Source organism: Bubalus kerabau, chromosome 14 (genome assembly GCF_029407905.1).
Source record: "Bubalus kerabau isolate K-KA32 ecotype Philippines breed swamp buffalo chromosome 14, PCC_UOA_SB_1v2, whole genome shotgun sequence".
Classification (NCBI taxonomy): domain Eukaryota; kingdom Metazoa; phylum Chordata; class Mammalia; order Artiodactyla; family Bovidae; genus Bubalus; species Bubalus kerabau.
Window position 1 is genome coordinate 36,222,961 of NC_073637.1, and position 14,813 is coordinate 36,237,773.

General features: G+C 47.1%; 1 protein-coding gene across 13 annotated transcripts in view; it reads right to left on the reverse strand.

The window, feature by feature from the left end:
* The window catches only part of NCOA2 (nuclear receptor coactivator 2), a 285,913-nt gene extending 271,319 nt beyond the window's left edge, over positions 1 to 14,594 (reverse strand). For 3 of the 13 annotated variants that reach the window (XM_055546220.1, XM_055546230.1, XM_055546224.1), the window contains exons 1-2: positions 14,114 to 14,592; positions 12,536 to 12,716 (exon numbers count right to left, since the gene is read on the reverse strand). The gene's annotated coding sequence lies outside the window, so the exon portion shown is untranslated. Of the gene's footprint in view, positions 1 to 12,535; positions 12,717 to 13,200; positions 13,253 to 13,459; positions 13,483 to 13,716; positions 13,819 to 14,113 lie in introns of those variants that run through there. The other 10 variants (XM_055546219.1, XM_055546232.1, XM_055546227.1 and 7 more) reach the window with 8 other exon arrangements.
* Between the last annotated feature and the right edge of the window lie 219 nt (positions 14,595 to 14,813).

Sequence of the window (14,813 nt, forward strand, 5' to 3'; positions counted from 1 at the left end):
AGTATTAACAGAAATTACTGAACCAAATTTCCAAATCGGGAAAGGAGTACATCAAGGCTGTATATTGTCACCCTGCTTATTTAACCTATATCCAGAATACATCATGAGAAATGCTGGGCTGGATGAAGCACAAGCTGGGATGAAGATTGCCAGGAGAAATATCAATAACCTCAGATATGCAGATGGTGCCACCCTTATCACAGAAAGCGAAAAACAACTAAAGAGCCTCTTGATGAAAGTGAAAGAGTGAAAAAGTTGGCTTAAAACTCAACATTCAGAAAACTAAGATCATGCCATCCGGTCCCATCACTTCATGACAAATAGATAGGCGAAACAATGGAAATAGTGACAGACTTTATTTTGGGGGGCTCCAAAATCACTGCAGATGATGACTGCAGCCATGAAATCAAAAGACACTTGCTTCTTGAAGAAAAGCTATGACCAACCTAGACAGCATGTTAAAAAGTAGAGACATTACTTTGCCAACAAAGGTCTGTCTAGTCAAAGCTATGGTGTTTCCAGTAGTCATGTATGGATGTGAGAGTTGGACCATAAAGAGAGCTGAGTGCCGAAGAATTGATGCTTTTGAATTGTGGATTTGGAAAAGACTCTTGAGAGTCCCTTGGACTGCAAAGAGATACGACCAGTCAATCCTACAGGAAATCAGGCCTGAATATTCATTGTAAGGTCTGATGCTGAAGCTGAAACTCCAATACTTTGGCCACCTGATGTGAAGAACCAACTCACTGGAAAAGACCCTGATGCTGGGAAAGATTGAAGGCGGGAGGAGAAGGGGACGACAGAGGATGAGATGGTTGGATGGCATCACCGACTTGATGGACATGAGTGTGAGTAGGCTCCGGGAGTTGGTGATGGACAGGCAAGCCTGGTATGCTGAAGTCCGTGGGGTCACGAAGAGTCGGACATGACTGAGCAACTCAACTGAACCAGATGTAAAGGGGGAGCTTCATTAGATCCTGGTTTGAAACCCAAAGCTGTCTGTAACAGACAATTTGGAGAAAACTAGGATAACTGAAATAGTTGATACTTGATGATATGAGTTTTCTTAGGCTTTAAAAAAGGTTTTGTTAGGTTTAATGGTTGTTATTTTGTGTGATTACCTAAGGTAATGCCTTTATTTTATGGCAACATGCTTTCTGGATAAAGGGTCATTTATAACTTACTTCCAAATAGTTCATGCAATACACACACACACACACACACAGACAAACTGGAGAAAGAGGGAAAGGACAAGCATTACACAACACTGAAATAGCTATTATTTAGCCACTTGTTCTACCACATTATGGAAGCATCATAGGAGTTAAGGAAAAAAGAGACACACGACACTGTACTTGTCCCAAAGCACCTCCTTGCGTTTTCACTGAGCTTGGAGACCGTTTCTACTGCTTAATATATTATTGGCTGCTGACAGAATCTGAATAGATGACAGGCAGATAGCCTTCTGACTTATTCTGCAAGTAAAATGATCTCACAAAGCAAAAAAATTACTGTTGAAGTAGGGACTTGGGAAGAAAGTTGAGAACATTTTTACAGGTATTGTCACAAGTATATACTAATGTGTGGTCTGTAAGGGTTTTGCTCTTTGAATAGTTGTAGAATTTCATTATTTATCTACTGAGACATCAGCCCTTCAAGTGATGCTCATTCTCTTATCACTTCTTCCACGGAAGTGTTTAAGTAACAGCCCTATACTTTGTGTTTGGTTTTGGTTTATCACCTTTCCAGAACTACCAAGTTCCCCCAAAGTTTTCTTTACCTTTGTTGTCCTCTTTCCACTATAAACTGAGATTATCAATCCCTCTTCTCATCATAGCGTCAAAACACTCTGCAGGGGAAAAGTCAGTAAGTCTGATACAGAAAATGTTCAGTTTTACTGAGGCAACAAAACCAAAACTTTGTCTTTATTATTTCTGACTTGAAGTGGACTTCCTTCTTTTTCTATAGAATCTTCAACATAAAATCTATAATCAATGCAATAAGCAACTGACTAATAACCTTTGAATATTGTTGGACTCCGTCTGTCTTTTTGTTCTGATTGTACACTCTGCTATGAACTAAGGTCAATCATATAAACTCCCAACAAATTGAGTTTTGTATCAAAAGAACTGCTTCCTCAGGAAATCTCTGGCAGTCAGTGGTTAGGACTCTGTTGCTTTCAATGCCAAGAACAGGGGTTCAATCCCTGGTTGGGGAACTCAATCCTGCAAGCCACACAGCCAAAAACAAGAGCTTGCATGGTCAACATGTTCAGAGGAGGCCAGAAAGAACAGACTAACAGGTACAAAGGTTCATATAAAGAGTAGAAATACAGGGACACAGCTTTGTGGTAGACCCATCTAGACAGTGTCTGGGAATGTCATTCTATGGTGATTGGGAACTTATACAAGGATCAGTCTATTAATGACTTACAGCACAAAAGGTGAATTTATTAAATCAGCCCAAAATGCAGTTTAAAAATGAATGATTTTAAGCTGTTCTGTATACTGTGTGAGAGGGGCGAAATGAATAAAAAAAAAATACATGTGTATACATAGACATAGACACACACACACACACACACACACACACACACACTCTGTCCTCACTATGTCTCCCAATTGTAGCAAACCAGTAAGAAAACAGGTACCATTCCCTGTTGTACCTCTTTCATTCAGACAGCAAGCCAGTGCACATGATCATGTAAGCATATTTATAGAACACAACTGGAGAAGGAAACGGCAACCCACTCCAGTATTCTTGCCTAGAGAATCCCGTGGACAGAGGAGCCTGGTGGGCTGCTGTCCGTAGGGTTGCACAGGGTCGGACACGACTGAAGTGACTTAGCATGCATGCATGCATTGGAGAAGGAAATGGCAACCCACTCCAGTATTCTTGCCTGGAGAATCCCAGGGACAGAGGAGCCTGGTGGGCTGCCACCTATGGGGTTGCACAGAGTCGGACACAACTGAAGCGACTTAGCAGCAGCAGCAGCATAGAACACAACAGACAAATTTTAAGCCAGATTTGTCAAATCATTTTATTTGATGGTTTCTCTCTTTGATATTAAACGAGTTTAATATCTATCAAAACATCTAATTTGTTTTATTAACATGTTATGGCCCTCTACTTATTTATCTAAACCTTCACCAAAAAGTGTGTATTAAGGAGTCTGGTTCCACTTAAAGTAACAAGTATTATAAGTTGACTACTCAGTTTGATCAAGCTGATAAACTAAACAGTCCATCCTTGAAAAATCTCTCAAGCTCCAAGGGCATGGACTTGTTACTGTGCCATTCCTCTATGCAGAAAGCATTAGTGGCTCAGTTGTCTGTGCAACTCCATGGACTGTACCCTGCCAGGCTCCTCTGTCCATGGGATTCTCCAGGCAAGAATACTGGAGTGGGTTGCCATTCCCTTCTCCAGGGGATCTCCCTGACCCAGGGATCAAACCCGGGTCTCCTGCATTGCAGCCAGATTCTTTACCATCTGGGCCACCAGGCTTTCATTAATTTACAGATTTCAGGCAAGACTACTCTTTTGCATTGGTATTTTCCACCTGCGTGGTTCTAACCCTTTTTCGCCCCAATTAAATGAGCAATTCCTCTGAAGGCCACCTCCAGCTTCCTTCCAAATGCCTTTCCTTTCCTTTTTTCCTATTACACACTCAATCCCTTTCTCCAAGTAGATAAACATCTGTGGACCACTGAGGCAGACCCAGAAAGCCGGGGTGATGCTACTGGAGACACCAGACCTTCATTGGGAAATTCCCTTTCTGGGGAAGGGAATGAAGAGGGCCTCCGTGACCAGGAAACCCTCTCTGTTCCTCTGGTGTGAGGCCCTGGCTTCCCTCACTCCTCTGAGCACCAGGCCAGGTGAACACAGGAGCTCAGCCTATGAAAATCACAAGCCCCAGAAGGCCTTCCCTTGGCCCTACCTGGTCTTTGCCTGCTCTTGGGTGGAGTGGTCCCCTCACTTCTCACCTGTAGAGGGGAAGAAAGTCTCCCAAGTGCTCCATGTGGTAACCCAGAGTATCAGGGCAGAAGGGCCGCAGGGCTGAGGGGTGCCTGGAGGGAGCTGGCCATTGGCACTGCTGTCCCGGTCCAGGATTAAGGTTGCAGCTCATCGAAACACTCTGCACCCGCCCAGCTCCAGGTGTGAGATCCGGATGCAGACAGTGATTGTGCAGGTGAGTACCGGGACCTGGATGGGACTGGGACTCACCCATTTCACCTGTCACCGGCTCTCCCTCCTCTGCCTTTCCCTCCCCACCACAGGGTCAGGGCCTGTCTCCAGTGACCATGAGAGAGGAGGGAGTGGTGGAGAGCCTCTCCTAGCAGAGACTCAGCTCACCAGACGGCCTGCATGCAGGGCCAAGCCAGATGGCCCCTGCCAGCTCCATCCTGACCCACCTTCACTTGCCTCGAGCCCACAAACCTGGGCTTCCCTCCCCCTCCCGGCTCTCTCCTGAATGTTTCTTCTCAAAGTAAGAAATTTACTATTATGATGAGATCATCCATGATCATGAGAATGCGGTTTTACGATGTGCGTGTGCTTCACCCAGCAGAGGAGAATGCTCTGGTTTTCTTTTCTACTGCCCTTTGGTGTCCAGGCATTTTGTTGACTTTTGTCACTGTCAGTTGCCACTGTCAATATGCTCAGAACACAATGAGTATCATTTTCTTACATTATACTTAACAGCTTACAGCCGTTAATTTATTAAACTCTTAACTGTACACACCTCTTGCTTAAAATACAAGGTAGTACAGCATAAACAGATCTTTATATAACTTTATTTACATAAAGATTATTATGTAAATAATCTTTATATAAATTCACTAGGTTTTACTTATTCTTGTTGTTGTTGTTTAATAGATAAATAGTCGTGTTTGACTCTTGTGCGATGCCATGGACTATAGCCTCCCAGGCTATAATCCCTCCAAGTCCATGGGATTTCCCAGGGGGGTTGCCATTTCCTTCTCCAGGGGATCTTCCCAACCCAGGGATCAAACCCATGTATTCTGCATTGGTAGGCAGATTCTTTACTACTGAGCCACCTGGGAAGCTCTGACTTATACTTACTATTTGTTTATTTAAGAAAAGACTCTGTTGGTGCTAGAATACAATAAAATGACACTTCTTAATGGAAAATATTTCTATATCACACTTTTATAGAAAAATTTTAAGGAATCAAAATAGTCATACATATGTTACTTGAAAAGCAACAAGAGCACTATACACTGAATCTCAGAAAAGAATTACAGAAATTGAAAATACAACACACTACCAGAAACTCCAGAGAGGCAGGCATTCCTAAGACTCTAGGAATCTGATGAAATTTTCACCAATCTTAAATCATCTTTAATATTTCCAAGTGAAAGTGTTAGTCGCTCAGTTGTGTCCAACTCTGCAACTGTATGGACTGTAGCCTGCCAGGCTCCTCTGTCCATGGAATTCTCCAGGCAAGATTACTGGAATGGGTTTCCATGCCTCTTCCAGAGGATCTTCCCAACTCAGGGATCAAACCCCTCGTCTCCTGTGTCTCTTGCATTGGCAAGTGAATTGTTTACTGTCTGAACCACCAGGGAAGCCCCTTAGTATTTCCAACTTATAACCAGTACCAATTGTACTGGACCACCAAAGGCAAGGGAAATCATTTCCTGTTTGATTCCTGGACTGATTTTGTAGGTGGGAACAGCCTGCTAGAAAAGCCCATTCTCATTTAGATCGGAGCTTCCAGGGGCAAGGGGCTTCCCTGGTGGCTCAAATGGTAAAGAATTCACCTATAACATGGGAGACCAAGGTTCGATCCCTAGGTCAGGAAGATCCCCTGGAGAAGGGAATGGCACCCTACTCCAGTATTCTTGCCTGGAGAATTCCATGGACAGAGGAGCCTGATGGGCTGCAATCCATGGGGTCACAAAGTAGCCCATGGGGTCACAAAGAGTAGGACACAACTGAGCGACTAACACTTTCTCTTTTTCCCCCCACTTCCAGGGGCAAAGGTCAGCCAGAAGCAATGGGAACTCCCAGGACCCTGTCACACTCTGCAAGTTAAGCCTTGGGAGATGTGGGATCACATTTCCTGAGGATCCACTAAATGAGTAACAGAAAATACCACACATTATGTGTTCATCTCTGACAAGAGGGCTTCAGAATGGCAGCTAGAACACTGAAAGCAGTGCCTGCTGATCCCCACACGTGCACAGGTGAAGAGTTCCCTGAATGCTCTCCTGGCTCCCTGAAAACAATTGAGCAGACAGAAGAATTCCACAAATAGCAGAGCACAAGTCAGATGACTGAATATATTATCAGCCTCCTTCGGGGACTACAATGTCGCAACACCGAGTCACCCATGCTACATGGGTTGCAAAAAATCTGCCAAACATGCATCACACAAACCACCAGCTAACAGCTAAACGTGCTACGATTAAATATGTTACAGAAATACCAGTGTTTCATCCGTCCAAAACCTCTACCCCATAAAAGGTTCTCTCCATCTCTTTTCTGCCTCTCCCCCACATTCAAGTTTTCTCAAGTTGATTTTCTGAGCTTCTTATTGTGAGAAACAATATGGGACCTGAGTGTGCCTTTACAAAATACATCCCTACCCCTGTCCCTTTCCCTCGTGGGGAATGACTGATCCATGCTTTCCACAAGGACTGGATGGCACACATCCACGTGAGGCTACAAGGAGGTGTAGTTGGCCAGCTCACTTGTCAGGGAGGCAGGGCTAAGGGGCAGCGCTGGCCTGGGTTCAAATTCCTCTCCAGCACTCGGGCTGTGTGACCTCTAGCAGGTTATTTGACAGCTTTGTGCCTCCACTTCCTGAACTGTGAAAGCGGAGTGACAAGAGTGCCTCCCTGGCTGCGTTCCAGTGAGAGCCAGACAGGAGTAGTAAAGGGCACCAGGTTTTAAGTGAGCACTCAGTTAAAGATTACCTGTTTTTCACTTCATCCATTTCCATTCGTATTTTTTGAAAATTAAAAGACAAGAAAGAATCCTGCAATTTAGGACCTGTTAAATACTGGGCTGATGACTAAAAAATCTGGAGACTCTCTGTAGGTCTTAAGGTAAGTATCTGGCCAGGTGTAGGCCTGCCTGGAGGCAAGGGTTTGGGAGAGCTACTGCTGCTACTGCTAAGTCTCTTCAGTCGTGTCCGACTCTGTGCGACCCCATAGATGGCAGCCCACCAGGCTCCCCCGTCCCTGGGATTCTCCAGGCAAGAACACTGGAGTGGGTTGCCATTTCCTTCTCCAATGCATGAAACTGAAAAGTGAAAGTGAAGTCGCTCAGTCATGTCCGACCCTCAGCGACCCCATGGACTGCAGCCTTCCAGGCTCCTCCGTCCATGGGATTTTCTAGGCAAGAGTACTGGAGTGGGGTGCCATTGCCTTCTCCGTGGGAGAGCTACAGGCCTACAGAATTTGCAGGACTGGGTCTATTCAAACCTATTCATCCTTTTTACACCAGACTGGGAGTCTTACAAAAACCTGCAAACATTGCTTTATCAGATCCTTAATAGGAAGATGTTCTCGGACTCACCATCCCCTCTGAAATTTATAGTGCTTCCCCACTTGTTGGTCAAGGTTCATTTTTCCCCAAAGTTTTGCTCAGAGGCACAGCGACTTACTCCCCTTCAAAGTTCATCTCCTGGAAAGTGAGGGTAACTTCTACTTCACAGGATGTGGGCAAGAATGAAATAAGGCAGCATGCCTCAGAGAGCCCCTAGCAGGTTGATGGCACTCAGTGAGAGATGCTATTATCACTTCTGTTGCTGCTCTGCCAATACAGATGTTTTGGCCGAGAGCAAGAGTGAGTTACGTTTAGAAAAACTGACCACGACAGCAGAATACCTGTGAAGGGCTGTGCAAGGGAGACTTTCCACCCTTTAGAAAACTAGGGTGGTTAAGACCCAGGATTTGTTACTCTTCAAAGCAGCGACAAGACACAAACAATCCACAGAAATCAGAGGTCACTGCCTGCCCTGTCACCTTTACCCAACTACAGATCGTCATGCTGACCACACACAATATGATTTCAGGAGAAATAAAACTAGTTATAAATATTCATACCTTTATTAAAGGAAATCTATTTCTTCATAAGCTAATCAGTCAAGGGGACATTTAACAGTCTTTTTACTATAAACATTATAATCCTATTTTCAGGGTGGGGGGAAACCTAAACTCAAATTAAAGCAGAATTATCTGACTCTGTTATATAATTAAAATTACACATTAAAAGAAAAGCAGATCTTTAGTTTGAAAGCAAATCAAACATCAGAGTGGACACGTCCCTCCGCAGCCCCTCCCCCACAAAAAATAAAAAAATCATCACCCACTGTGTGTTCCCCTTTTAATCAGAGGATTCTGGCAGTAAACTACCAAAGCTGGGACACTCAAAACTCATCAAATAACATGAGTAAATGAACAAAACAACGGTTAAATGAGGCAGGAATGCAATAACAAGATCTAAAAAGCCCAAAATGAGAGTTAAGTTGGCCATGGGGAACTCCATTGGGAACTCTTAATAGTTCATAACTGACTGCCTAAAAAACATAAATTCTGCCAGAATTAACAGGCTAACTTCAACTCTTCATGTGCATCTGTCAACTGACACTCAAAGTAAAAATTTTTTTTCTTCAGAACCTTTAACTATTAATAACTATTTAATTATTGCTAATAAGGTCTACCTATCAGCACCTCCCCTCTTTCTTCCTTAAAATTGTCTATGTCCAAAAGTAAGTAAGTCAAATACTTCCGTAGGTTCCCTGCTTGTTTAATACATCTCTGCTAAGTCACTTCAGTCGTGTCCGACTCTGTGCGACCCCAGAGACAGCAGCCCACCCGGCTCTGCCATCCCCGGGACTCTCCAGGCAAGAACACTGGAGTGGGTTGCCATTTCCTTCTCCAATGCATGAAAGCGGAAAGTGAAGTCGCTCAGTCGTGTCCGACTCCTAGCGACCCCATGGACCGCAGCCCACCAGGCTCCTCTGTCCATGGGATTTTCCAAGCAAGAGGACTGGAGCGGGGTGCCATGAATACATCTCTAGAAGTTTACAAATAGGGAACCAACTGAAAACTGTCCTAGAGTCGATGTTTCCACAATTGCATTATGTCATCACAGCCGCTGGAAGCCAGAAATATGGTCACTGATGAACATTTCATAGGATAAGTACATAAAATCTTTGCTGTAAGAGCCAAGAGTATTATAATCTATCTGCAGACCGTGTAGTTATTTAATTCCAGATACCCTCATAGCACAATTTTTGATTTCCACTCTTCTCCATAATCACCCTTGCCTCAGTTTTATAACAGCAAAGTAAACTACACAAGTTTCTAAAGTATCCACAAAAGTCAGATTCTCACTTCTGTTTAGAAATTACTATCTAGAATCCATAAAGTATGTATTGTCTTTATACTGTCTGAATTGAGGGCCTGTGACACTAAATCCATATTGCACGGCTTTTCCAGACATTACTTTTAATAGACTTTAAAAAGTAATATGACATAATATTCTTTCTACAGTTAGGAATTCATAAACCCTTCTGCAAGCCTGTAAAAACAAAAAAGGAAATAAACACAAATGCTAAAATTGTTTTTGTTGAAAAAACAAGGCGTTTAGAGGTAAAATTAACTCGACATGTGAAAGTGTATTAAAAAACTGAGTAAGGGGTTTGTTCTGTTTTTTCTTAAATGGTTTTCATTATTAGTTTGTAAACAGTCTGATTATTTCATTGCAGGAAAGATCCTGATTCACTGCTCATTTTATGATTTACTGTAATAAAAGATCAACACCTTAAAGCAACTGACTTATACTCTCCCTCCTATTCTCTTCATTTAAAATTGATACAGCATGCAATAACATAAATGACCAAAACTATAAACACAAAATACTGAAAAATGAGTAATGACTTCAAAAGTGGTTTTGCCATAAAAATAGCAAAGCACTAATCATGCATTTAAATATAATACCAATCACAACAAATGGTCAAAATATCAAATAAAGATACACTGTGCATTTCAGAAAACTAACTTCTAGAAAAACTGTTTAAAGAGCACCCTTTTAAAATCCAAAACAACACATTTTTTTCTAAAAAATCCAAGCTGTCGATTTAATGGGTCACCTTTTCAATCGGGTGTGATATGAAACAGCTAAGGTACTGAATCCTTAAATACAGGGTATATATTAAAGAACTGCTCATTGGTCCTTGTTTCTAATGTGCGCAAAGCTTTAATAAGATATAACTAGAGGGAGGTTCAAGACAGAGGGGACATATGTACATCTATGGCTGATTATGTTGATGTATGGCAGAAACCAACAAAATATTGTAAAGCAATTATCTGCAGATTAAAAATAAATTAAAAAAAAAGATATATCTAAAGATAAAGCCAACCAAGGAGCACTGCCCCTTTACGGCCTCACACCACAGCCCAAGTTCCCCTCCGATCCTGACATTTTAGCTTGCTCATAAAACACTCTTCTAACACGGAGCAAAAGTCATGTAAATGATATGTAACCAATGAAGGATTAAAATCAGAGCTAATCTATCTAACAAATATTAAATTCGTAATTGGTGAGCTCTTTTTCTATCCTCTGCTTCAGTATCCTAACATCTACAACTCCTCTGTTAAGACTGAAATTCCCAGGAGGAGGAAGGCTCAGCTCCAGTCTGCAAGCACACAATGGAATCACAGCTGACGACGCACATCTTTTTCTAGATGTCTCCATATGCTTGAGAGGATTTTTTTTTCCCCTAGCCAGGCATTAGGGGACTTGCTACTCACTGCCACTAAGAATCTGAAAACAGTCTCAAGGATTATTGTGGAGAAGGAGTAAAATAATGTGTTGCTCTTGAGCATACAAAAGGCACACGTCAGAGTGGCCTTCAGGAACTAAATTAACTAATGACGGGGTAGTTTTGCATGCTGTCAAATTCTGAACGTTGTTTAATTTATAATTCTCCCTACTTCTGGCAGCTAAATGTTTGTTTTATAGTCACAGTTTTTACTACTGTATCACTAAAACAACACCTCAAGGGCTACAACAAAATGCGATTAATTTTTGTCTTCATGAACACTTACAATTATAATGGATTGGGAATTCACATTATGAATCTGAAAACGGTATATTACACAGAGCACATTGATAAAGTGTGGTAAACACTGTTCCCTAAAAACCCTAAATCCCCTAAAAAGCCCCCTCAAATCTTTCTTAGTAACACCAAATTATTAAAAGCCTGAGAAAGCAGTATGCATAAGTAATCATGCACATAAAATGCCTCAAAAAGAAAAAAAAGTCCCAAGATTAAATTCATAGGATACTCATCACAAAATGAATAGATGCATTCTCAAGTTAACATTACTCATCTTTTGAACTCCCAAAGATTCTACAAATTCCAGTTGGGGAAAGGAGTCTTGCTGCTGTCAGTGTGCACTAACCTCCCCAACAAAGAGTAGCACAAGAGCGCGCACGCACACACACACACACACACACACACAAAGCATAGCAGCAGCAGCTGCCGTCTTTTTAAAAAGACTGCTATTCCTGCAGAGCAACCTATGATCTTTACAAAGAACCAAAGACCTATCCTCCCATTCTGAAAAGTTAAAGAGTTGTGTAAGTCACTAGACTGCACCCAACAGTGTATAACAACCAAAGATGTCTCCTAACCTTGCAAACACCAAAAAAGTACCCACACACTGAACCATTCACTAGTGTTTAAGCAAACTAATTTATTTTTAAGAATCTTTTGTGTGGGAGTAATCTGGCAAACTACATTTATTCACTTTTTTTCTGTAGACAAATATTCTCTGACTGGCTTGCTCCTTAAATATCAACGCTTTAGGTTGCAAACAGTGATGCTTTGGTTCCTAACTTCATGTTGTTTACTCAAGAGAAAAAAATAAAAATGCATACCATAAACTACAACTTTTTTTTTTAATGTCATCCCAACGCCTAACTTCCAAGTGCACTTTGGAAACTGGCGCTCTAATTAATCAAGGAACCAGTGAAGCCATTACAAACAATGATGCTTAACACTCCCAATAATCAATTGACGTGAAGCTTTTCCGATGCCTTCGTTTTCAGAGCAGACTTTCAAATTTCATTGTCTCCACGCTGGAGTAGCTATGTGAAACTGAGACAGAGGTAAACAGATAACTCCTAGGATCGTTAGCACGTAAACCGAGCGCTGAGGTTCGGAACGCGATCACTACAATATATGCCATTTTAGAAACGGGCCTCGGACAGTTACTGCCACATCCTAAGTGCCTTTAGACTTCGTTGTATCTAAGACAACGTCTCTGGTGGTACCAAAGCAATACAGTATCTCGTGCAATCTGCGTGCCTCCCCGGGTCGGAGCCCCTGTAAGTGACACTACCCCACGGATCTAGAAGTGGGTGACCAAGGATGTACAAGAGTGGATAGCTCTTGGCGTCTCCATGACTCCCCCGCCCCGCCTGCAACTCCGCTCCAACTGGTCCGGAAGAAGCCCCGCCCCCTTCCTTCCTCCGGTCCCCGCGATTGGCTTACCGACACCCGGCAGGTCAATTCCCCGCCTTCGACTGGCTCACTGCCCCATCAGTCACACGCAGCGAGATTCGGGTCGGTGGGAGGGGAAGGCAGTGGAGGAGGTGGAGTGGGAGTGGGATTAGAGGACGAGGTGACGGAAGGAGGATGTTCAGGCTCGGTCCCCGGTTTGGGAAAGTTTCCCCTACGAGTGACAGACCCGGACGGCGTTAGGCCCGGTCCCGCTCAGAGCCGGTGCAGGACGCTCGGGTCCCTGATTCCCGCCCCTCGGTCCCGCAGGCCCCGGAAACCACTAGGGGGAGGGGGAAGAGGGAGGGACCAGCTAACCAGGGACCGACCCACCCCCGATCTCGGAAGAGGCGCCTCCGGGACTCCCCGGAGGGGCGGGGGGCGGGGAGCGCCGGCGCGCCGCGACGACCCCCGGCCCCCTCCCCCAGCAGCCCCCAGAGGCCCGAGAGAGCAGTGTCCCCGGGCCCGGGGCGTGACCGTCGCGAGCCGGCAGGGAGGGCCCCTCCCGCTTCCCGCCTGGGGCCCTGAGGGCCTGTCCCTTCAGGGGCGGGGAGATGGGGGAGCGAAGAGGGGGCGCTGGCGAGCCAACCCGGAACCTCCCGGCCCGCCTCCCGCCCCCAGCCCCGGCCCCTGCGCGCCTCCTGCACACACGCCCGCACCCAGAAAGTTAAGTCAGGGGCGAGCCCGGCTCGGCGCCGCCGCGCTCCGGCCCCCCGGCTCCCCGCCCCCACCGCGGCCCGGCCTGCTCGGCCCGAGCGCGCCTCCCGCCCCGCCCGCCGCAGCTCCTTCCCGTCGGCGCGCGGCGCCCCTCGCCCCCAGCCCCCGGCGCTGACACGGGCCGGGCCCGGCCACCGGGCCGCGGATCCCCTCTTCTCCCGATGTCTCACCCCGCCGGCCGCCCCTGACAAGGCGTTTCACCTTCACACACCCCCGAGCACTTCCCGAGTCCTGCCACCCCTCGCCCGGCTCCCACCCTGCGCTGCAGTCGCTCCGCGTTTCCATGAAAGAATGCACCTTCTCGGGCTTCACCTTCCCGTCTCTCTGCCTCGCGCCCCCCGAGGGCGCAGGAGACGCGCTCCCCGCCGACCCGCACCGGGCAGGGGCGCCGGGCGCCGGGGATCCTCCGGCGGGGGCCGCGCCCGCGCCCCCGGCCTCCGCCGCGCCTCGGCTCTCACCTCTTGGCCGGCGCCGCGGGCTGCAGCCTCCGCCCGCCTCGCGCTCCGGGACTCGTCTCCCGAGCTCTCGCAAAGCGCTGGAGCGCCTCCTTTCTCTCCCAGGGACTCCGCGTCTCCCCGCCGCTTCCCGCCCTCCCCACCCCTCCCCACCACCCCCCCAAGTCCCAACTCCCCAGCTTCACGGCGCCTCTCCGGGGTTGCAACTCCCGTTTTCCGCGCACCGGGGCAGCGGTTCCCCGCACACAAAACAGCCCTCTCGGCGGCGCGCGGCTCTACCCGGCTCGGCGCAGGAAGGGCGATCGCGGCCGGGGGGTGGGGACGCGGCGCCCCCCGCCCGTCCGCCGCCCGCTGCCCGCCTCCAGCCCGCCCTCGCGGCCCCCAGGGAAGGAGCGGTTACCGGCTCGGGTCGGTCACGCCGTCAGGTGCCGGCTGCCGTCGGCGCTGACCTTCGCCGCCGAAGCCGTGGCTGAGGCTGCGGCCGCCATGTTCCCGTGTTAATAACTGCTGCCTGGTTGTTTATTTCAATGGAGATCCTCCCCCAACTCCCTCCTCCTCCTCCTCCACCTCCTCCTCCTCCTCCTCCGCGTCTCCGCACTTGCCTAGAGACACACAGACCGCGCGAGCTCGCGATCAGGGGAGGGGGCTCGGGAGTCAGGCAGTCCCTCCCTCCGCCTCACGGGCCGTGGCCGCAGCCGAGTCCTGTCACTGGGGAAAGGACGGGGCGGAAACTTGCGTCCCGCGCCCCCGGGGAGGGGGCAAAGGTGGACGGAGGGTTCTCCCAGGAGCCGACCCTGGCCGCGGACTCTGTAGCATCTCCGTCGGCGCAGTCCTCTTAAGAAGACGACCCGGGGTGAGGTGAAGAGAGAAGGGAGAGGGGACAAAATGGGTGACGGTGGTAGCAGGGAGGGTGACCTATGGGTGACTGGAAGCGAGGGGAGAGTAAACAGATGACTCCATGGGAGGGCAAAGGGCAAGTGCCAAAAAAGCGAGCGTATGGGACCGGCTGGGGCTGCAGAGTGGAGGCAGTGGGATCTTGAGGTTGCAGACGGCCAGGCAGATGCCCCCGCACGAACATGGGGAGAACGCAGTGCCAGATT